The sequence below is a fragment of the Pseudophryne corroboree genome, unplaced genomic scaffold, assembly GCF_028390025.1.
Source record: "Pseudophryne corroboree isolate aPseCor3 unplaced genomic scaffold, aPseCor3.hap2 scaffold_1094, whole genome shotgun sequence".
Taxonomy (NCBI): domain Eukaryota; kingdom Metazoa; phylum Chordata; class Amphibia; order Anura; family Myobatrachidae; genus Pseudophryne; species Pseudophryne corroboree.
The window spans coordinates 164,874-184,513 of NW_026967720.1; the positions used below are offsets into that span (position 1 = coordinate 164,874).

General features: G+C 49.9%; 34 non-coding genes across 34 annotated transcripts; 32 read left to right on the forward strand and 2 right to left on the reverse strand.

Moving 5' to 3' along the window:
* Positions 1–137: 137 nt before the first annotated feature.
* LOC134989090 (U1 spliceosomal RNA) lies at positions 138–302 on the forward strand. Its single transcript, XR_010194415.1, has one exon. It is a non-coding gene; the product is annotated as a U1 spliceosomal RNA (small nuclear RNA).
* Positions 303–454: 152 nt separating this feature from the next.
* Positions 455–617, forward strand: LOC134989087 (U1 spliceosomal RNA). The gene has a single exon (XR_010194412.1). It is a non-coding gene; the product is annotated as a U1 spliceosomal RNA (small nuclear RNA).
* Positions 618–1,291: 674 nt separating this feature from the next.
* Positions 1,292–1,455, forward strand: LOC134989059 (U1 spliceosomal RNA). The gene has a single exon (XR_010194386.1). It is a non-coding gene; the product is annotated as a U1 spliceosomal RNA (small nuclear RNA).
* A 152-nt stretch (positions 1,456–1,607) lies between these two features.
* On the forward strand, positions 1,608–1,770 carry LOC134989084 (U1 spliceosomal RNA). The gene has a single exon (XR_010194409.1). It is a non-coding gene; the product is annotated as a U1 spliceosomal RNA (small nuclear RNA).
* Positions 1,771–2,444: 674 nt separating this feature from the next.
* Positions 2,445–2,608, forward strand: LOC134989066 (U1 spliceosomal RNA). The gene has a single exon (XR_010194393.1). It is a non-coding gene; the product is annotated as a U1 spliceosomal RNA (small nuclear RNA).
* Positions 2,609–2,760: 152 nt separating this feature from the next.
* Positions 2,761–2,923, forward strand: LOC134989096 (U1 spliceosomal RNA). The gene has a single exon (XR_010194421.1). It is a non-coding gene; the product is annotated as a U1 spliceosomal RNA (small nuclear RNA).
* A 674-nt stretch (positions 2,924–3,597) lies between these two features.
* Positions 3,598–3,761, forward strand: LOC134989067 (U1 spliceosomal RNA). The gene has a single exon (XR_010194394.1). It is a non-coding gene; the product is annotated as a U1 spliceosomal RNA (small nuclear RNA).
* Positions 3,762–3,913: 152 nt separating this feature from the next.
* On the forward strand, positions 3,914–4,076 carry LOC134989092 (U1 spliceosomal RNA). The gene has a single exon (XR_010194417.1). It is a non-coding gene; the product is annotated as a U1 spliceosomal RNA (small nuclear RNA).
* A 674-nt stretch (positions 4,077–4,750) lies between these two features.
* Positions 4,751–4,914, forward strand: LOC134989068 (U1 spliceosomal RNA). The gene has a single exon (XR_010194395.1). It is a non-coding gene; the product is annotated as a U1 spliceosomal RNA (small nuclear RNA).
* A 152-nt stretch (positions 4,915–5,066) lies between these two features.
* LOC134989037 (U1 spliceosomal RNA) lies at positions 5,067–5,229 on the forward strand. Its single transcript, XR_010194369.1, has one exon. It is a non-coding gene; the product is annotated as a U1 spliceosomal RNA (small nuclear RNA).
* A 674-nt stretch (positions 5,230–5,903) lies between these two features.
* Positions 5,904–6,067, forward strand: LOC134989075 (U1 spliceosomal RNA). Its single transcript, XR_010194402.1, has one exon. It is a non-coding gene; the product is annotated as a U1 spliceosomal RNA (small nuclear RNA).
* Positions 6,068–6,219: 152 nt separating this feature from the next.
* LOC134989088 (U1 spliceosomal RNA) lies at positions 6,220–6,382 on the forward strand. Its single transcript, XR_010194413.1, has one exon. It is a non-coding gene; the product is annotated as a U1 spliceosomal RNA (small nuclear RNA).
* Positions 6,383–7,056: 674 nt separating this feature from the next.
* On the forward strand, positions 7,057–7,220 carry LOC134989052 (U1 spliceosomal RNA). Its single transcript, XR_010194379.1, has one exon. It is a non-coding gene; the product is annotated as a U1 spliceosomal RNA (small nuclear RNA).
* Positions 7,221–7,372: 152 nt separating this feature from the next.
* LOC134989078 (U1 spliceosomal RNA) lies at positions 7,373–7,535 on the forward strand. The gene has a single exon (XR_010194405.1). It is a non-coding gene; the product is annotated as a U1 spliceosomal RNA (small nuclear RNA).
* A 671-nt stretch (positions 7,536–8,206) lies between these two features.
* On the forward strand, positions 8,207–8,370 carry LOC134989051 (U1 spliceosomal RNA). Its single transcript, XR_010194378.1, has one exon. It is a non-coding gene; the product is annotated as a U1 spliceosomal RNA (small nuclear RNA).
* Positions 8,371–8,522: 152 nt separating this feature from the next.
* LOC134989031 (U1 spliceosomal RNA) lies at positions 8,523–8,685 on the forward strand. The gene has a single exon (XR_010194364.1). It is a non-coding gene; the product is annotated as a U1 spliceosomal RNA (small nuclear RNA).
* Positions 8,686–9,356: 671 nt separating this feature from the next.
* LOC134989071 (U1 spliceosomal RNA) lies at positions 9,357–9,520 on the forward strand. Its single transcript, XR_010194398.1, has one exon. It is a non-coding gene; the product is annotated as a U1 spliceosomal RNA (small nuclear RNA).
* A 152-nt stretch (positions 9,521–9,672) lies between these two features.
* LOC134989085 (U1 spliceosomal RNA) lies at positions 9,673–9,835 on the forward strand. The gene has a single exon (XR_010194410.1). It is a non-coding gene; the product is annotated as a U1 spliceosomal RNA (small nuclear RNA).
* Positions 9,836–10,508: 673 nt separating this feature from the next.
* On the forward strand, positions 10,509–10,672 carry LOC134989069 (U1 spliceosomal RNA). Its single transcript, XR_010194396.1, has one exon. It is a non-coding gene; the product is annotated as a U1 spliceosomal RNA (small nuclear RNA).
* A 152-nt stretch (positions 10,673–10,824) lies between these two features.
* LOC134989097 (U1 spliceosomal RNA) lies at positions 10,825–10,987 on the forward strand. Its single transcript, XR_010194422.1, has one exon. It is a non-coding gene; the product is annotated as a U1 spliceosomal RNA (small nuclear RNA).
* A 674-nt stretch (positions 10,988–11,661) lies between these two features.
* Positions 11,662–11,825, forward strand: LOC134989070 (U1 spliceosomal RNA). Its single transcript, XR_010194397.1, has one exon. It is a non-coding gene; the product is annotated as a U1 spliceosomal RNA (small nuclear RNA).
* A 152-nt stretch (positions 11,826–11,977) lies between these two features.
* Positions 11,978–12,140, forward strand: LOC134989093 (U1 spliceosomal RNA). The gene has a single exon (XR_010194418.1). It is a non-coding gene; the product is annotated as a U1 spliceosomal RNA (small nuclear RNA).
* A 674-nt stretch (positions 12,141–12,814) lies between these two features.
* On the forward strand, positions 12,815–12,978 carry LOC134989072 (U1 spliceosomal RNA). Its single transcript, XR_010194399.1, has one exon. It is a non-coding gene; the product is annotated as a U1 spliceosomal RNA (small nuclear RNA).
* Positions 12,979–13,130: 152 nt separating this feature from the next.
* On the forward strand, positions 13,131–13,293 carry LOC134989038 (U1 spliceosomal RNA). The gene has a single exon (XR_010194370.1). It is a non-coding gene; the product is annotated as a U1 spliceosomal RNA (small nuclear RNA).
* Positions 13,294–13,967: 674 nt separating this feature from the next.
* Positions 13,968–14,131, forward strand: LOC134989076 (U1 spliceosomal RNA). Its single transcript, XR_010194403.1, has one exon. It is a non-coding gene; the product is annotated as a U1 spliceosomal RNA (small nuclear RNA).
* Positions 14,132–14,283: 152 nt separating this feature from the next.
* LOC134989089 (U1 spliceosomal RNA) lies at positions 14,284–14,446 on the forward strand. Its single transcript, XR_010194414.1, has one exon. It is a non-coding gene; the product is annotated as a U1 spliceosomal RNA (small nuclear RNA).
* Positions 14,447–15,120: 674 nt separating this feature from the next.
* LOC134989065 (U1 spliceosomal RNA) lies at positions 15,121–15,284 on the forward strand. The gene has a single exon (XR_010194392.1). It is a non-coding gene; the product is annotated as a U1 spliceosomal RNA (small nuclear RNA).
* A 152-nt stretch (positions 15,285–15,436) lies between these two features.
* Positions 15,437–15,599, forward strand: LOC134989095 (U1 spliceosomal RNA). The gene has a single exon (XR_010194420.1). It is a non-coding gene; the product is annotated as a U1 spliceosomal RNA (small nuclear RNA).
* Positions 15,600–16,273: 674 nt separating this feature from the next.
* On the forward strand, positions 16,274–16,437 carry LOC134989053 (U1 spliceosomal RNA). The gene has a single exon (XR_010194380.1). It is a non-coding gene; the product is annotated as a U1 spliceosomal RNA (small nuclear RNA).
* Positions 16,438–16,589: 152 nt separating this feature from the next.
* On the forward strand, positions 16,590–16,750 carry LOC134989039 (U1 spliceosomal RNA). The gene has a single exon (XR_010194371.1). It is a non-coding gene; the product is annotated as a U1 spliceosomal RNA (small nuclear RNA).
* Positions 16,751–17,424: 674 nt separating this feature from the next.
* Positions 17,425–17,588, forward strand: LOC134989073 (U1 spliceosomal RNA). The gene has a single exon (XR_010194400.1). It is a non-coding gene; the product is annotated as a U1 spliceosomal RNA (small nuclear RNA).
* A 152-nt stretch (positions 17,589–17,740) lies between these two features.
* On the forward strand, positions 17,741–17,903 carry LOC134989098 (U1 spliceosomal RNA). Its single transcript, XR_010194423.1, has one exon. It is a non-coding gene; the product is annotated as a U1 spliceosomal RNA (small nuclear RNA).
* Positions 17,904–18,727: 824 nt separating this feature from the next.
* LOC134989086 (U1 spliceosomal RNA) lies at positions 18,728–18,890 on the reverse strand. The gene has a single exon (XR_010194411.1). It is a non-coding gene; the product is annotated as a U1 spliceosomal RNA (small nuclear RNA).
* Positions 18,891–19,042: 152 nt separating this feature from the next.
* LOC134989074 (U1 spliceosomal RNA) lies at positions 19,043–19,206 on the reverse strand. Its single transcript, XR_010194401.1, has one exon. It is a non-coding gene; the product is annotated as a U1 spliceosomal RNA (small nuclear RNA).
* Between the last annotated feature and the right edge of the window lie 434 nt (positions 19,207–19,640).

Here is a 19,640-nt window from a genome sequence, read left to right on the forward strand (position 1 = left end):
ATGTTCATCTGAAAATATGTGTTCTCCCTGCAGTTGTTGTCCCCAGATGAGAGTTCCCTTGTGCTGCCTCAGTTGAATCTCCTTTATTTGACAGAGATGTGCATGAGCAGCGGCCCTCCCCAGCCCTATCCCAAATCATACTTATTTTGCATAGGAGATACCATGGTCATGAAGATTACTCTCCCAGGGTGAGGTTCATTCATTGCATTCTGGGTATGCTGACCCCTGTGATTTCCCCAAATGTGGGAAACGCGACTGCTTTATTTGTTGGTAGTGGGGGACTGTGTTTGTGTTTTCCTCTGGTCAGCTCTGGTAAAAGTCAAATTTCTTTGTCTCAGATCTTCCTCTAGCCTTGTTCTTCTTTCGAGAGTTTCCTTGTGCTGCCTCAGTTGGATCTCCTTCACTTGACAGGGGGGTGCCCGAGCAGCGACCCTCCCCAGCTCTAGCCCAACTCCTACTTACCTGCCAGGTGAGATACTATGATCATGAAGGTGCTTCTCCCAGGGCAAGGCTCACCCATTGCACTCTGGGTGTGCTGCCCCTGCGATTTCCCCAAATGTGGGAAACTTGACTGCATAATTTGTGTTTCCCCTGGTCAGGTCTCGTATAATTCAGATCTCTTTGTCTCAGGTCTCTCTCCAGCCTAGTTTGCTGTCTGTTTCAACTTCTCTTTTCTTGAGCCGCTCCCTTTTATACCCTTGTGCACTATCCTGACTTCTCCTCCTGTCTGCTTACTTTGTGCCTTCCAATGCGCAATGCAAACTACAGGTAGTGCTGCAGGGCCCACACCCTTTTACTTGCCTAACAGAACAGCTCTGGAGCTGTTACAGTGCCAAGCTGCTGCAAGAAATCAGCTTGAATGCTTCAGGGGATGGGGCATGGCCAACATGAGCCCCACACCGAAGGAGGGTGGGGGTGTTTAATGCGAACTAAGGGTCATCCAAGCGCCGCAAAAGGCCGCCATGCCCTGCATACCCCTTTTCTCTTTTCATATGCAGATGAGGGTTCCAGCCAACTTTGGCCCACTGCTTGGATGACATCACCGTATGCAATTCCGTCTTCTGCAGAACTTCCCCCAGGAATGCTTGTACTAGTTGTTGCATTTGGTTTGTTGTTTGGGGGTGCTTCAGTATTAGGCAGCCTTCTGCCCTCCCATGTTCATCTGAAAATATGTGTTCTCCCTGCAGTTGTTGTCCCCAGATGAGAGTTTCCTTGTGCTGCCTCAGTTGAATCTCCTTTACTTGACAGAGATGTGCATGAGCAGCGGCCCTCCCCAGCCCTATCCCAAATCATACTTATTTTGCATAGGAGATACCATGGTCATGAAGATTGTTCTCCCAGGGTGAGGTTCATTCATTGCATTTTGGGTATGCTGACCCCTGTGATTTCCCCAAATGTGGGAAACTCGACTGCATTATTTGTGGTAGTGGGGGACTGTGTTTGTGCTTTCCTCTGGTCAGCTCTGGAAAAAGTCAGATTTCTTTGTCTCAGATCTTCCTCTAGCCTTGTTCTTCTTTCGAGAGTTCCCTTGTGCTGCCTCAGTTGGATCTCTTTCACTTGACAGGGGGGTGCCCGAACAGCGACTTTCCCCAGCTCTAGCCCAACTCCTACTTACCTGCCAGGTGAGATACTATGATCATGAAGGTGCTTCTCCCAGGGCAAGGCTCACCCATTGCACTCTGGGTGTGCTGCCCCTGCGATTTCCCCAAATGTGGGAAACTTGACTGCATAATTTGTGTTTCCCCTGGTCGGCTCTCGTATAATTCAGATCTCTTTGTCTCAGGTCTCTCTCCAGCCTAGTTTGCTGTCTGTTTCCACTTCTCTTTTCTTCAGCCGCTCCCTTCTATACCCTTGTGCACTATCCTGACTTCTCCTCCCATCTGCTTACTTTGTGCCTTCCAATGCACAATGCAAACTACAGGTAGTGCTGCAGGGCCCACACCCTTTTACTTGCCTTACAGAGCAGCTCTGGAGCTGTTACAGTGCCCAGCTGCTGCAAGAAATCAGCTTGAATGCTTCAGGGGATGGGGCATGGCCAACATGAGCCCCACACCAAAGGAGGGTGGAGGTGTTTAATGCGAACTAGGGGTCATCCAAGCACCGCAAAAGGCCGCCATGCCCTGCACGCCCCTTTTCTCTTTTCATATGCAGATGAGGGTTGAAGCCAACTTTGACCCACTGCTTGGATGACATCACCGTATGCAAATCCGTCTTCTGCAGAACTTCCCCCAGGAATGCTTGGACTAGTTGTTGCATTTGGTTTGTTGTTTGGGGGTGCTTCAGTATTAGGCAGCCTTCTGCCCTCCCATGTTCATCTGAAAATATGTGTTCTCCCTGCAGTTGTTGTCCCCAGATGAAAGTTCCCTTGTGCTGCCTCAGTTGAATCTCCTTTACTTGACAGAGATGTGCATGAGCAGCGGCCCTCCCCAGCCCTATTCCAAATCATACTTATTTTGCATAGGAGATACCATGGTCATGAAGATTTTTCTCCCAGGGTGAGGTTCATTCATTGCATTTTGGGTATGCTGACCCCTGTGATTTCCCCAAATGTGGGAAACTTGACTGCATTATTTGTGGTAGTGGGAGACTGTGTTTGTGCTTTCCTCTGGTCAGCTCTGGTAAAAGTCAGATTTCTTTGTCTCAGATTTTCCTTTAGCCTTGTTCTTCTTTCGAGAGTTCCCTTGTGCTGCCTCAGTTGGATCTCCTTCACTTTACAGGGGGGTACCCGAGCAGCGACCCTCCCCAGCTCTAGCCCAACTCCTACTTACCTGCCAGGTGAGATACTATGATCATGAAGGTGCTTCTCCCAGGGCAAGGCTCACCCATTGTACTCTGGGTGTGCTGCTCCTGCGATTTCCCCAAATGTGGGAAACTTGACTGCATAATTTGTGTTTCCCCTGGTCGGCTCTCGTATAATTCAGATCTCTTTGTCACAGGTCTCTCTCCAGCCTAGTTTGCTGTCTGTTTCCACTTCTCTTTTCTTCAGCCGCTCCCTTCTACACCCTTGTGCACTATCCTGACTTCTCCTCCCGTCTGCTTACTTTGTGCCTTCCAATGCACAATGCAAACTACAGGTAGTGCTGCAGGGCCCACACCCTTTTACTTGCCTTACAGAGCAGCTCTGGAGCTGTTACAGTGCCCAGCTGCTGCAAGAAATCAGCTTGAATGCTTCAGGGGATGGGGCATGGCCAACATGAGCCCCACACCAAAGGAGGGTGGAGGTGTTTAATGCGAACTAGGGGTCATCCAAGCACCGCAAAAGGCCGCCATGCCCTGCACGCCCCTTTTCTCTTTTCATATGCAGATGAGGGTTGAAGCCAACTTTGACCCACTGCTTGGATGACATCACCGTATGCAAATCCGTCTTCTGCAGAACTTCCCCCAGGAATGCTTGCACTAGTTGTTGCATTTGGTTTGTTGTTTGGGGGTGCTTCAGTATTAGGCAGCCTTCTGCCCTCCCATGTTCATCTGAAAATATGTGTTCTCCCTGCAGTTGTTGTCCCAAGATGAGAGTTCCCTTGTGCTGCCTCAGTTGAATCTCCTTTACTTGACAGAGATGTGCATGAGCAGCGGCCCTCCCCAGCCCTATTCCAAATCATACTTATTTTGCATAGGAGATACCATGGTCATGAAGATTTTTCTCCCAGGGTGAGGTTCATTCATTGCATTTTGGGTATGCTGACCCCTGTGATTTCCCCAAATGTGGGAAACTTGACTGCATTATTTGTGGTAGTGGGAGACTGTGTTTGTGCTTTCCTCTGGTCAGCTCTGGTAAAAGTCAGATTTCTTTGTCTCAGATTTTCCTTTAGCCTTGTTCTTCTTTCGAGAGTTCCCTTGTGCTGCCTCAGTTGGATCTCCTTCACTTTACAGGGGGGTACCCGAGCAGCGACCCTCCCCAGCTCTAGCCCAACTCCTACTTACCTGCCAGGTGAGATACTATGATCATGAAGGTGCTTCTCCCAGGGCAAGGCTCACCCATTGTACTCTGGGTGTGCTGCTCCTGCAATTTCCCCAAATGTGGGAAACTTGACTGCATAATTTGTGTTTCCCCTGGTCGGCTCTCGTATAATTCAGATCTCTTTGTCTCAGGTCTCTCTCCAGCCTAGTTTGCTGTCTGTTTCCACTTCTCTTTTCTTCAGCCGCTCCCTTCTATACCCTTGTGCACTATCCTGACTTCTCCTCCCGTCTGCTTACTTTGTGCCTTCCAATGCACAATGCAAACTACAGGTAGTGCTGCAGGGCCCACACCCTTTTACTTGCCTTACAGAGCAGCTCTGGAGCTGTTACAGTGCCCAGCTGCTGCAAGAAATCAGCTTGAATGCTTCAGGGGCTGGGGCATAGCCAACATGAGCCCCACACCGAAGGAGGGTGGAGGTGTTTAATGCAAACTAGGGGTCAGACAAGCGCCGCAAAAGGCCACCATGCCCTGCACGCCCCTTTTCTGTTTTCATATGCAGACGAGGGTTGAAGCCAACTTTGACCCACTGCTTGGATGACATCACCATATGCAAATCCATCTGCGGCAGGCCTTCCCTCAGGAATGCTTGCACTAGTTGTTGCATTTGGTTTGTTGTTTGGGGGTGCTTCAGTATTAGGCAGCCTTCTGCCCTCCCATGTTCATCTGAAAATATGTGTTCTCCCTGCAGTTGTTGTCCCAAGATGAGAGTTCCCTTTTGCTGCCTCAGTTGAATCTCCTTTACTTGACAGAGATGTGCATGAGCAGCGGCCCTCCCCAGCCCTATTCCAAATCATACTTATTTTGCATAGGAGATACCATGGTCATGAAGATTTTTCTCCCAGGGTGAGGTTCATTCATTGCATTTTGGGTATGCTGACCCCTGTGATTTCCCCAAATGTGGGAAACTTGACTGCATTATTTGTGGTAGTGGGAGACTGTGTTTGTGCTTTCCTCTGGTCAGCTCTGGTAAAAGTCAGATTTCTTTGTCTCAGATTTTCCTTTAGCCTTGTTCTTCTTTCGAGAGTTCCCTTGTGCTGCCTCAGTTGGATCTCCTTCACTTTACAGGGGGGTACCCGAGCAGCGACCCTCCCCAGCTCTAGCCCAACTCCTACTTACCAGCCAGGTGAGATACTATGATCATGAAGGTGCTTCTCCCAGGGCAAGGCTCACCCATTGTACTCTGGGTGTGCTGCTCCTGCGATTTCCCCAAATGTGGGAAACTTGACTGCATAATTTGTGTTTCCCCTGGTCGGCTCTCGTATAATTCAGATCTCTTTGTCTCAGGTCTCTCTCCAGCCTAGTTTGCTGTCTGTTTCCACTTCTCTTTTCTTCAGCCGCTCCCTTCTATACCCTTGTGCACTATCCTGACTTCTCCTCCCGTCTGCTTACTTTGTGCCTTCCAATGCACAATGCAAACTACAGGTAGTGCTGCAGGGCCCACACCCTTTTACTTGCCTTACAGAGCAGCTCTGGAGCTGTTACAGTGCCCAGCTGCTGCAAGAAATCAGCTTGAATGCTTCAGGGGATGGGGCATGGCCAACATGAGCCCCACACCAAAGGAGGGTGGAGGTGTTTAATGCGAACTACGGGTCATCCAAGCACCGCAAAAGGCCGCCATGCCCTGCACGCCCCTTTTCTCTTTTCATATGCAGATGAGGGTTGAAGCCAACTTTGACCCACTGCTTGGATGACATCACCGTATGCAAATCCGTCTTCTGCAGAACTTCCCCCAGGAATGCTTGCACTAGTTGTTGCATTTGGTTTGTTGTTTGGGGGTGCTTCAGTATTAGGCAGCCTTCTGCCCTCCCATGTTCATCTGAAAATATGTGTTCTCCCTGCAGTTGTTGACCCAAGATGAGAGTTCCCTTGTGCTGCCTCAGTTGAATCTCCTTTACTTGACAGAGATGTGCATGAGCAGCGGCCCTCCCCAGCCCTATTCCAAATCATGCTTATTTTGCATAGGAGATACCATGGTCATGAAGATTTTTCTCCCAGGGTGAGGTTCATTCATTGCATTTTGGGTATGCTGACCCCTGTGATTTCCCCAAATGTGGGAAACTTGACTGCATTATTTGTGGTAGTGGGAGACTGTGTTTGTGCTTTCCTCTGGTCAGCTCTGGTAAAAGTCAGATTTCTTTGTCTCACATTTTCCTTTAGCCTTGTTCTTCTTTCGAGAGTTCCCTTGTGCTGCCTCAGTTGGATCTCCTTCACTTTACAGGGGGGTACCCGAGCAGCGACCCTCCCCAGCTCTAGCCCAACTCCTACTTACCTGCCAGGTGAGATACTATGATCATGAAGGTGCTTCTCCCTGGGCAAGGCTCACCCATTGTACTCTGGGTGTGCTGCTCCTGCAATTTCCCCAAATGTGGGAAACTTGACTGCATAATTTGTGTTTCCCCTGGTCGGCTCTCGTATAATTCAGATCTCTCTGTCTCAGGTCTCTCTCCAGCCTAGTTTGCTGTCTGTTTCCACTTCTCTTTTCTTCAGCCGCTCCCTTCTATACCCTTGTGCACTATCCTGACTTCTCCTCCTGTCTGCTTACTTTGTGCCTTCCAATGCACAATGCAAACTACAGGTAGTGCTGCAGGGCCCACACCCTTTTACTTGCCGTACAGAGCAGCTCTGGAGCTGTTACAGTGCCCAGCTGCTGCAAGAAATCAGCTTGAATGCTTCAGGGGCTGGGGCATAGCCAACATGAGCCCCACACCGAAGGAGGGTGGAGGTGTTTAATGTGAACTAGGGGTCATCCAAGCGCCGCAAAAGGCCGCCATGCCCTGCACGCCCCTTTTCTCTTTTCATATGCAGACGAGGGTTGAAGCCAACTTTGACCCACTGCTTGGATGACGTCACCGTATGCAAATCCATCTGCTGCAGGCCTTCCCCCAGGAATGCTTGCACTAGTTGTTGCATTTGGTTTGTTGTTTGGGGGTGCTTCAGTATTAAGCAGCCTTCTGCCCTCCCATGTTCATCTGAAAATATGTGTTCTCCCTGCAGTTGTTGTCCCCAGATGAGAGTTCCCTTGTGCTGCCTCAGTTGAATCTCCTTTACTTGACAGAGATGTGCCTGAGCAGCGGCCCTCCCCAGCCCTATCCCAAATCATACTTATTTTGCATAGGAGATACCATGGTCATGAAGATTGTTCTCCCAGGGTGAGGTTCATTCATTGTATTCTGGGTATGCTGACCCCTGTGATTTCCCCAAATGTGGGAAACTCGACTGCATTATTTGTGGTAGTGGGGGACTGTGTTTGTGCTTTCCTCTGGTCAGCTCTGGTAAAAGTCAGATTTATTTGTCTCAGATCTTCCTCTAGCCTTGTTCTTCTTTCGAGAGTTCCCTTGTGCTGCCTCAGTTGGATCTCTTTCACTTGACAGGGGGGTGCCCGAGCAGCGACCCTCCCCAGCTCTAGCCCAACTCCTACTTACCTGCCAGGTGAGATACTATGATCATGAAGGTGCTTCTCCCAGGGCAAGGCTCACCCATTGCACTCTGGGTGTGCTGCCCCTGCAATTTCCCCAAATGTGGGAAACTTGACTGCATAATTTGTGTTTCCCCTGGTCGGCTCTCGTATAATTCAGATCTCTTTGTCTCAGGTCTCTCTCCAGCCTAGTTTGCTGTCTGTTTCCACTTCTCTTTTCTTGAGCCGCTCCCTTCTATGCCCTTGCGCACTATCCTGACTTCTCCCGTCTGCTTACTTTGTGCCTTCCTACGCACAATGCGAACTACAGGTAGTGCTGCAGGGCCCACACCCTTTTAGTTGCCTTACAGAGCAGCTCTGGAGCTGTTACAGTGCCCAGCTGCTGCAAGAAATCAGCTTGAATGCTTCAGGGGCTGGGGCATAGCCAACATGAGCCCCACACCGAAGGAGGGTGGAGGTGTTTAATGCGAACTAGGGGTCATCCAAGCGCCGCAAAAGGCCGCCATGCCCTGCATAACCCTTTTCTCTTTTCATATGCAGATGAGGGTTCCAGCCAACTTTGGCCCACTGCTTGGATGACATCACCGTATGCAAATCCGTCTTCTGCAGACCTTCACCCAGGAATGCTTTTACTAGTTGTTGCATTTGGTTTGTTGTTTGGGGGTGCTTCAGTATAAGGCAGCCTTCTGTCCTCCCATGTTCATCTGAAAATATGTGTTCTCCCTGCAGTTGTTGTCCCCAGATGAGAGTTCCCTTGTGCTGCCTCAGTTGAATCTCCTTTACTTGACAGAGATGTGCCTGAGCAGCGGCCCTCCCCAGCCCTATCCCAAATCATACTTATTTTGCATAGGAGATACCATGGTCATGAAGATTGTTCTCCCAGGGTGAGGTTCATTCATTGCATTCTGGGTATGCTGACCCCTGTGATTTCCCCAAATTTGGGAAACTCGACTGCATTATTTGTGGTAGTGGGGGACTGTGTTTGTGCTTTCCTCTGGTCAGCTCTGGTAAAAGTCAGATTTCTTTGTCTCAGATCTTCCTCTAGCCTTGTTCTTCTTTCGAGAGTTTCCTTGTGCTGCCTCAGTTGGATCTCCTTCACTTGACAGGGGGGTGCCCGAGCAGCGACCCTCCCAAGCTCTAGCCCAACTCCTACTTACCTGCCAGGTGAGATACTATAATCAGGAAGGTGCTTCTCCCAGGGCAAGGCTCACCCATTGCACTCTGGGTGTGCTGCTCCTGCGATTTCCCCAAATGTGGGAAACTTGACTGCATAATTTGTGTTTCCCCTGGTCGGCTCTCGTATAATTCAGATCTCTTTGTCTCAGGTCTCTCTCCAGCTTAGTTTGCTGTCTGTTTCCACTTCTCTTTTCTTGAGCCGCTCCCTTCTATGCCCTTGCGCACTATCCTGACTTCTCCCGTCTGCTTACTTTGTGCCTTCCAATGCACAATGCAAACTACAGGTAGTGCTGCAGGGCCCACACCCTTTTACTTGCCGTTCAGAGCAGCTCTGGAGCTGTTACAGTGCCCAGCTGCTGCAATAAATCAGCTTGAATGCTTCAGGGGATGGGGCATGGCCAACATGAGCCCCACACCAAAGGAGGGTGGGGGTGTTTAATGCGAACTAGGGGTCATCCAAGCACCGCAAAAGGCCGCCATGCCCTGCACGCCCCTTTTCTCTTTTCATATGCAGATGAGGGTTCCAGCCAACTTTGGCCCACTGCTTGGATGACATCACCGTATGCAATTCCGTCTTCTGCAGAACTTCCCCCAGGAATGCTTGTACTAGTTGTTGCATTTGGTTTGTTGTTTGGGGGTGCTTCAGTATTAGGCAGCCTTCTGCCCTCCCATGTTCATCTGAAAATATGTGTTCTCCCTGCAGTTGTTGTCCCCAGATGAGAGTTTCCTTGTGCTGCCTCAGTTGAATCTCCTTTACTTGACAGAGATGTGCATGAGCAGCGGCCCTCCCCAGCCCTATCCCAAATCATACTTATTTTGCATAGGAGATACCATGGTCATGAAGATTGTTCTCCCAGGGTGAGGTTCATTCATTGCATTTTGGGTATGCTGACCCCTGTGATTTCCCCAAATGTGGGAAACTCGACTGCATTATTTGTGGTAGTGGGGGACTGTGTTTGTGCTTTCCTCTGGTCAGCTCTGGAAAAAGTCAGATTTCTTTGTCTCAGATCTTCCTCTAGCCTTGTTCTTCTTTCGAGAGTTCCCTTGTGCTGCCTCAGTTGGATCTCTTTCACTTGACAGGGGGGTGCCCGAACAGCGACTTTCCCCAGCTCTAGCCCAACTCCTACTTACCTGCCAGGTGAGATACTATGATCATGAAGGTGCTTCTCCCAGGGCAAGGCTCACCCATTGCACTCTGGGTGTGCTGCCCCTGCGATTTCCCCAAATGTGGGAAACTTGACTGCATAATTTGTGTTTCCCCTGGTCGGCTCTCGTATAATTCAGATCTCTTTGTCTCAGGTCTCTCTCCAGCCTAGTTTGCTGTCTGTTTCCACTTCTCTTTTCTTCAGCCGCTCCCTTCTATACCCTTGTGCACTATCCTGACTTCTCCTCCCATCTGCTTACTTTGTGCCTTCCAATGCACAATGCAAACTACAGGTAGTGCTGCAGGGCCCACACCCTTTTACTTGCCTTACAGAGCAGCTCTGGAGCTGTTACAGTGCCCAGCTGCTGCAAGAAATCAGCTTGAATGCTTCAGGGATGGGGCATGGCCAACATGAGCCCCACACCAAAGGAGGGTGGAGGTGTTTAATGCGAACTAGGGGTCATCCAAGCACCGCAAAAGGCCGCCATGCCCTGCACGCCCCTTTTCTCTTTTCATATGCAGATGAGGGTTGAAGCCAACTTTGACCCACTGCTTGGATGACATCACCGTATGCAAATCCGTCTTCTGCAGAACTTCCCCCAGGAATGCTTGGACTAGTTGTTGCATTTGGTTTGTTGTTTGGGGGTGCTTCAGTATTAGGCAGCCTTCTGCCCTCCCATGTTCATCTGAAAATATGTGTTCTCCCTGCAGTTGTTGTCCCCAGATGAAAGTTCCCTTGTGCTGCTTCAGTTGAATCTCCTTTACTTGACAGAGATGTGCATGAGCAGCGGCCCTCCCCAGCCCTATTCCAAATCATACTTATTTTGCATAGGAGATACCATGGTCATGAAGATTTTTCTCCCAGGGTGAGGTTCATTCATTGCATTTTGGGTATGCTGACCCCTGTGATTTCCCCAAATGTGGGAAACTTGACTGCATTATTTGTGGTAGTGGGAGACTGTGTTTGTGCTTTCCTCTGGTCAGCTCTGGTAAAAGTCAGATTTCTTTGTCTCAGATTTTCCTTTAGCCTTGTTCTTCTTTCGAGAGTTCCCTTGTGCTGCCTCAGTTGGATCTCCTTCACTTTACAGGGGGGTACCCGAGCAGCGACCCTCCCCAGCTCTAGCCCAACTCCTACTTACCTGCCAGGTGAGATACTATGATCATGAAGGTGCTTCTCCCAGGGCAAGGCTCACCCATTGTACTCTGGGTGTGCTGCTCCTGCGATTTCCCCAAATGTGGGAAACTTGACTGCATAATTTGTGTTTCCCCTGGTCGGCTCTCGTATAATTCAGATCTCTTTGTCACAGGTCTCTCTCCAGCCTAGTTTGCTGTCTGTTTCCACTTCTCTTTTCTTCAGCCGCTCCCTTCTATACCCTTGTGCACTATCCTGACTTCTCCTCCCGTCTGCTTACTTTGTGCCTTCCAATGCACAATGCAAACTACAGGTAGTGCTGCAGGGCCCACACCCTTTTACTTGCCTTACAGAGCAGCTCTGGAGCTGTTACAGTGCCCAGCTGCTGCAAGAAATCAGCTTGAATGCTTCAGGGGATGGGGCATGGCCAACATGAGCCCCACACCAAAGGAGGGTGGAGGTGTTTAATGCGAACTAGGGGTCATCCAAGCACCGCAAAAGGCCGCCATGCCCTGCACGCCCCTTTTCTCTTTTCATATGCAGATGAGGGTTGAAGCCAACTTTGACCCACTGCTTGGATGACATCACCGTATGCAAATCCGTCTTCTGCAGAACTTCCCCCAGGAATGCTTGCACTAGTTGTTGCATTTGGTTTGTTGTTTGGGGGTGCTTCAGTATTAGGCAGCCTTCTGCCCTCCCATGTTCATCTGAAAATATGTGTTCTCCCTGCAGTTGTTGTCCCAAGATGAGAGTTCCCTTGTGCTGCCTCAGTTGAATCTCCTTTACTTGACAGAGATGTGCATGAGCAGCGGCCCTCCCCAGCCCTATTCCAAATCATACTTATTTTGCATAGGAGATACCATGGTCATGAAGATTTTTCTCCCAGGGTGAGGTTCATTCATTGCATTTTGGGTATGCTGACCCCTGTGATTTCCCCAAATGTGGGAAACTTGACTGCATTATTTGTGGTAGTGGGAGACTGTGTTTGTGCTTTCCTCTGGTCAGCTCTGGTAAAAGTCAGATTTCTTTGTCTCAGATTTTCCTTTAGCCTTGTTCTTCTTTCGAGAGTTCCCTTGTGCTGCCTCAGTTGGATCTCCTTCACTTTACAGGGGGGTACCCGAGCAGCGACCCTCCCCAGCTCTAGCCCAACTCCTACTTACCTGCCAGGTGAGATACTATGATCATGAAGGTGCTTCTCCCAGGGCAAGGCTCACCCATTGTACTCTGGGTGTGCTGCTCCTGCAATTTCCCCAAATGTGGGAAACTTGACTGCATAATTTGTGTTTCCCCTGGTCGGCTCTCGTATAATTCAGATCTCTTTGTCTCAGGTCTCTCTCCAGCCTAGTTTGCTGTCTGTTTCCACTTCTCTTTTCTTCAGCCGCTCCCTTCTATACCCTTGTGCACTATCCTGACTTCTCCTCCCGTCTGCTTACTTTGTGCCTTCCAATGCACAATGCAAACTACAGGTAGTGCTGCAGGGCCCACACCCTTTTACTTGCCTTACAGAGCAGCTCTGGAGCTGTTACAGTGCCCAGCTGCTGCAAGAAATCAGCTTGAATGCTTCAGGGGCTGGGGCATAGCCAACATGAGCCCCACACCGAAGGAGGGTGGAGGTGTTTAATGCAAACTAGGGGTCAGACAAGCGCCGCAAAAGGCCACCATGCCCTGCACGCCCCTTTTCTGTTTTCATATGCAGACGAGGGTTGAAGCCAACTTTGACCCACTGCTTGGATGACATCACCATATGCAAATCCATCTGCGGCAGGCCTTCCCTCAGGAATGCTTGCACTAGTTGTTGCATTTGGTTTGTTGTTTGGGGGTGCTTCAGTATTAGGCAGCCTTCTGCCCTCCCATGTTCATCTGAAAATATGTGTTCTCCCTGCAGTTGTTGTCCCAAGATGAGAGTTCCCTTTTGCTGCCTCAGTTGAATCTCCTTTACTTGACAGAGATGTGCATGAGCAGCGGCCCTCCCCAGCCCTATTCCAAATCATACTTATTTTGCATAGGAGATACCATGGTCATGAAGATTTTTCTCCCAGGGTGAGGTTCATTCATTGCATTTTGGGTATGCTGACCCCTGTGATTTCCCCAAATGTGGGAAACTTGACTGCATTATTTGTGGTAGTGGGAGACTGTGTTTGTGCTTTCCTCTGGTCAGCTCTGGTAAAAGTCAGATTTCTTTGTCTCAGATTTTCCTTTAGCCTTGTTCTTCTTTCGAGAGTTCCCTTGTGCTGCCTCAGTTGGATCTCCTTCACTTTACAGGGGGGTACCCGAGCAGCGACCCTCCCCAGCTCTAGCCCAACTCCTACTTACCAGCCAGGTGAGATACTATGATCATGAAGGTGCTTCTCCCAGGGCAAGGCTCACCCATTGTACTCTGGGTGTGCTGCTCCTGCGATTTCCCCAAATGTGGGAAACTTGACTGCATAATTTGTGTTTCCCCTGGTCGGCTCTCGTATAATTCAGATCTCTTTGTCTCAGGTCTCTCTCCAGCCTAGTTTGCTGTCTGTTTCCACTTCTCTTTTCTTCAGCCGCTCCCTTCTATACCCTTGTGCACTATCCTGACTTCTCCTCCCGTCTGCTTACTTTGTGCCTTCCAATGCACAATGCAAACTACAGGTAGTGCTGCAGGGCCCACACCCTTTTACTTGCCTTACAGAGCAGCTCTGGAGCTGTTACAGTGCCCAGCTGCTGCAAGAAATCAGCTTGAATGCTTCAGGGGATGGGGCATGGCCAACATGAGCCCCACACCAAAGGAGGGTGGAGGTGTTTAATGCGAACTACGGGTCATCCAAGCACCGCAAAAGGCCGCCATGCCCTGCACGCCCCTTTTCTCTTTTCATATGCAGATGAGGGTTGAAGCCAACTTTGACCCACTGCTTGGATGACATCACCGTATGCAAATCCGTCTTCTGCAGAACTTCCCCCAGGAATGCTTGCACTAGTTGTTGCATTTGGTTTGTTGTTTGGGGGTGCTTCAGTATTAGGCAGCCTTCTGCCCTCCCATGTTCATCTGAAAATATGTGTTCTCCCTGCAGTTGTTGACCCAAGATGAGAGTTCCCTTGTGCTGCCTCAGTTGAATCTCCTTTACTTGACAGAGATGTGCATGAGCAGCGGCCCTCCCCAGCCCTATTCCAAATCATGCTTATTTTGCATAGGAGATACCATGGTCATGAAGATTTTTCTCCCAGGGTGAGGTTCATTCATTGCATTTTGGGTATGCTGACCCCTGTGATTTCCCCAAATGTGGGAAACTTGACTGCATTATTTGTGGTAGTGGGAGACTGTGTTTGTGCTTTCCTCTGGTCAGCTCTGGTAAAAGTCAGATTTCTTTGTCTCACATTTTCCTTTAGCCTTGTTCTTCTTTCGAGAGTTCCCTTGTGCTGCCTCAGTTGGATCTCCTTCACTTTACAGGGGGGTACCCGAGCAGCGACCCTCCCCAGCTCTAGCCCAACTCCTACTTACCTGCCAGGTGAGATACTATGATCATGAAGGTGCTTCTCCCTGGGCAAGGCTCACCCATTGTACTCTGGGTGTGCTGCTCCTGCAATTTCCCCAAATGTGGGAAACTTGACTGCATAATTTGTGTTTCCCCTGGTCGGCTCTCGTATAATTCAGATCTCTCTGTCTCAGGTCTCTCTCCAGCCTAGTTTGCTGTCTGTTTCCACTTCTCTTTTCTTCAGCCGCTCCCTTCTATACCCTTGTGCACTATCCTGACTTCTCCTCCCGTCTGCTTACTTTGTGCCTTCCAATGCACAATGCAAACTACAGGTAGTGCTGCAGGGCCCACACCCTTTTACTTGCCTTACAGAGCAGCTCTGGAGCTGTTACAGTGCCCAGCTGCTGCAAGAAATCAGCTTGAATGCTTCAGGGGCTGGGGCATAGCCAACATGAGCCCCACACCGAAGGAGGGTGGAGGTGTTTAATGCAAACTAGGGGTCAGACAAGCGCCGCAAAAGGCCACCATGCCCTGCACGCCCCTTTTCTGTTTTCATATGCAGACGAGGGTTGAAGCCAACTTTGACCCACTGCTTGGATGACATCACCATATGCAAATCCATCTGCGGCAGGCCTTCCCCCAGGAATGCTTGCACTAGTTGTTGCATTTGGTTTGTTGTTTGGGGGTGCTTCAGTATTAGGCAGCCTTCTGCCCTCCCATGTTCATCTGAAAATATGTGTTCTCCCTGCAGTTGTTGTCCCCAGATGAGAGTTCCCTTGTGCTGCCTCAGTTGAATCTCCTTAACTTGACAGAGATGTGCCTGAGCAGCGGCCCACCCCAGCTCTATCCCAAATCATACTTATTTTGCATAGGAGATACCATGGTCATGAAGATTATTCTCCAAGGGTGAGGTTCATTCATTGCATTCTGGGTATGCTGACCCCTGTGATTTCCCCAAATGTGGGAAACTCGACTGCTTTATTTGTGGTAGTGGGGGACTGTGTTTGTGTTTTCCTCTGGTCAGCTCTGGTAAAAGTCAGATTTCTTTGTTTCAGATCTTCCTCTAGCCTTGTTCTTCTTTTGAGAGTTCCCTTGTGCTGCCTCAGTTGGATCTCCTTCACTTGACAGGGGGGTGCCCGAGCAGAGACCCTCCCCAGCTCTAGCCCAACTCCTACTTACCTGCCAGGTGAGATACTATGATCATGATGGTGCTTCTCCCAGGGCAAGGCTCACCCATTGCACTCTGGGTGTGCTGCCCCTGCGATTTCCCCAAATGTGGGAAACTTGACTGCATAATTTGTGTTTCCCCTGGTCGGCTCTCGTATAATTCAGATCTCTTTGTCTCAGGTCTCTCTCCAGCCTAGTTTGCTGTCTGTTTCCACTTCTCTTTTCTTCAGCCGCTCCCTTCTATACCCTTGTGCACTATCCTGACTTCTCCTCCCGTCTGCTTACTTTGTGCCTTCCAATGCACAATGCAAACTACAGGTAGTGCTGCAGGGCCCACACCCTTTTACTTGCCTTACAGAGCAGCTCTGGAGCTGTTACAGTGCCCAGCTGCTGCAAGAAATCTGCTTGAATGCTTCAGGGGATGGGGCATGGCCAACATGAGCCCCACACCAAAGGAGGGTGGAGGTGTTTAATGCGAACTAGGGGTCATCCAAGCACCGCAAAAGGCCGCCATGCCCTGCACGCCCCTTTTCTCTTTTCATATGCAGATGAGGGTTGAAGCCAACTTTGACCCACTGCTTGGATGACATCACCGTATGCAAATCCGTCTTCTGCAGAACTTCCCCCAGGAATGCTTGCACTAGTTGTTGCATTTGGTTTGTTGTTTGGGGGTGCTTCAGTATTAGGCAGCCTTCTGCCCTCCCATGTTCATCTGAAAATATGTGTTCTCCCTGCAGTTGTTGTCCCCAGATGAGAGTTCCCTTGTGCTGCCTCAGTTGAATCTCCTTTACTTGACAGAGATGTGCATGAGCAGCGGCCCTCCCCAGCCCTATTCCAAATCATACTTATTTTGCATAGGAGATACCATGGTCATGAAGATTGTTCTCCCAGGGTGAGGTTCATTCATTGCATTTTGGGTATGCTGACCCCTGTGATTTCCCCAAATGTGGGAAACTTGACTGCATTATTTGTGGTAGTGGGGGACTGTGTTTGTGCTTTCCTCTGGTCAGCTCTGGTAAAAGTCAGATTTCTTTGTCTCAGATTTTCCTCTAGCCTTGTTCTTCTTTCGAGAGTTCCCTTGTGCTGCCTCAGTTGGATCTCCTTCACTTTACAGGGGGGTACCCGAGCAGCGACCCTCCCCAGCTCTAGCCCAACTCCTACTTACCTGCCAGGTGAGATACTATGATCATGAAGGTGCTTCTCCCAGGGCAAGGCTCACCCATTGCTCTGGGTGTGCTGCTCCTGCGATTTCCCCAAATGTGGGAAACTTGACTGCATAATTTGTGTTTCCCCTGGTCGGCTCTCGTATAATTCAGATCTCTTTGTCTCAGGTCTCTCTCCAGCCTAGTTTGCTGTCTGTTTCCACTTCTCTTTTCTTGAGCCGCTCCCTTCTATGCCCTTGCGCACTATCCTGACTTCTCCTCCTGTCTGCTTACTTTGTGCCTTCCAACGCACAATGCGAACTACAGGTAGTGCTGCAGGGCCCACACCCTTTTACTTGCCTTACAGAGCAGCTCTGGAGCTGTTACAGTGCCCAGCTGCTGCAAGAAATCAGCTTGAATGCTTCAGGGGCTGGGGCATAGCCAACATGAGCCCCACACCAAAGGAGGGTGGAGGTGTTTAATGCAAACTAGGGGTCAGCCAAGCGCCGCAAAAGGCCACCATGCCCTGCACGCCCCTTTTCTCTTTTCATATGCAGACGAGGGTTGAAGCCAACTTTGACCCACTGCTTGGATGACATCACCATATGCAAATCCATCTGCGGCAGGCCTTCCCCCAGGAATGCTTGCACTAGTTGTTGCATTTGGTTTGTTGTTTGGGGGTGCTTCAGTATTAGGCAGCCTTCTGCCCTCCCATGTTCATCTGAAAATATATGTTCTCCCTGCAGTTGTTGTCCCCAGATGAGAGTTCCCTTGTGTTGCCTCAGTTAAATCTCCTTTACTTGACAGAGATGTGCATGAGCAGCGGCCCTCCCCAGCCCTATTCCAAATCATACTTATTTTGCATAGGAGATACCATGGTCATGAAGATTTTTCTCCCAGGGTGAAGTTTATTCATTGCATTTTGGGTATGCTGACCCCTGTGATTTCCCCAAATGTGGGAAACTTGACTGCATTATTTGTGGTAGTGGGAGGCTGTGTTTGTGATTTCTTCTGGTCAGCTTTGGTAAAAGTCAGATTTCTTTGTCTCAGATTTTCCTTTAGCCTTGTTCTTCTTTCGAGAGTTCCCTTGTGCTGCCTCAGTTGGATCTCCTTCACTTTACAGGGGGGTACCCGAGCAGCGACCCTCCCCAGCTCTAGCCCAACTCCTACTTACCTGCCAGGTGAGATACTATGATCATGAAGGTGCTTCTCCCAGGGCAAGGCTCACCCATTGTACTCTGGGTGTGCTGCTCCTGCGATTTCCCCAAATGTGGGAAACTTGACTGCATAATTTGTGTTTCCCCTGGTCGGCTCTCGTATAATTCAGATCTCTTTGTCTCAGGTCTCTCTCCAGCCTAGTTTGCTGTCTGTTTCCACTTCTCTTTTCTTCAGCCGCTCCCTTCTATACCCTTGTGCACTATCCTGACTTCTCCTCCCGTCTGCTTACTTTGTGCCTTCCAATGCACAATGCAAACTACAGGTAGTGCTGCAGGGCCCACACCCTTTTACTTGCCTTACAGAGCAGCTCTGGAGCTGTTACAGTGGCCAGCTGCTGCAAGAAATCAGCTTGAATGCTTCAGGGGCTGGGGCATAGCCAACATGAGCCCCACACCGAAGGAGGGTGGAGGTGTTTAATGCAAACTAGGGGTCAGTCAAGCGCCGCAAAAGGCCACCATGCCCTGCACGCCCCTTTTCTGTTTTCATATGCAGACGAGGGTTGAAGCCACCTTTGACCAACTGCTTGGATGACATCACCACAAATCCATCTGCGGCAGGCCTTCCCCCAGGAATGCTTGCACTAGTTGTTGCATTTGGTTTGTTGTTTGGGGGTGCTTCAGTATTAGGCAGCCTTCTGCTCCACCCTCCTTTGGTGTGGGGCTCATGTTGGCCATGTCCCATCCCCTGAAGCATTCAAGCAGATTTCTTGCAGCAGCTGGGCACTGTAACAGCTCCAGAGACGCTCTGTAAGGCAAGTAAAAGGGTGTGGGCCCTGCAGCACTACCTGTAGTTTGCATTGTGCATTGGAAGGCACAAAGTAAGCAGACGGGAGGAGAAGTCAGGATAGTGCACAAGGGTATAGAAGGGAGCGGCTGAAGAAAAGAGAAGTGGAAACAGACAGCAAACTAGGCTGGAGAGAGATCTGAGACAAAGAGATCTGAATTATACGAGAGCCGACCAGGGGAAACACAAATTATGCAGTCAAGTTTCCCACATTTGGGGAAATCGCAGGGGCAGCACACCCAGAGTGCAATGGGTGAGCCTTGCCCTGGGAGAAGCACCTTCATGATCATAGTATCTCACCTGGCAGGTAAGTAGGAGTTGGGCTAGAGCTGGGGAGGGTCGCTGCTCGGGCACCCCCCTGTTAAGTGAAGGAGATCCAACTGAGGCAGCACAAGGGAACTCTCGAAAGAAGAACAAGGCTAAAGGAAAATCTGAAACAAAGAAATCTGACTTTTACCAGAGCTGACCAGAAGAAATCACAAACACAGCCTCCCACTACCACAAATAATGCAGTCGAGTCTCCCACATTTGGGGAAATCACAGGGGTCAGCATACCCAAAATGCAATGAATGAACCTCACCCTGGGAGAAAAATCTTCATGACCATGGTATCTCCTATGCAAAATAAGTATGATTTGGAATAGGGCTGGGGAGGGCCGCTGCTCATGCACATCTCTGTCAAGTAAAGGAGATTCAACTGAGGCAGCACAAGGGAACTCTCATCTTGGGACAACAACTGCAGGGAGAACATATATTTTCAGATGAACATGGGAGGGCAGAAGGCTGCCTAATACTGAAGCACCCCCAAACAACAAACCAAATGCAACAACTAGTGCAAGCATTCCTGGGGGAAGGCCTGCCGCAGATGGATTTGCATATGGTGATGTCATCCAAGCAGTTGGTCAAAGTTGGCTTCAACCCTCGTCTGCATATGAAAAGAGAAAAGGGGCGTGCAGGGCATGGTGGCCTTTTGCGGCGCTTGGCTGACCCCTAGTTTGCATTAAACACCTCCACCCTCCTTTGGTGTGGGGCTCATGTTGGCTATGCCCCAGCCCCTGAAGCATTC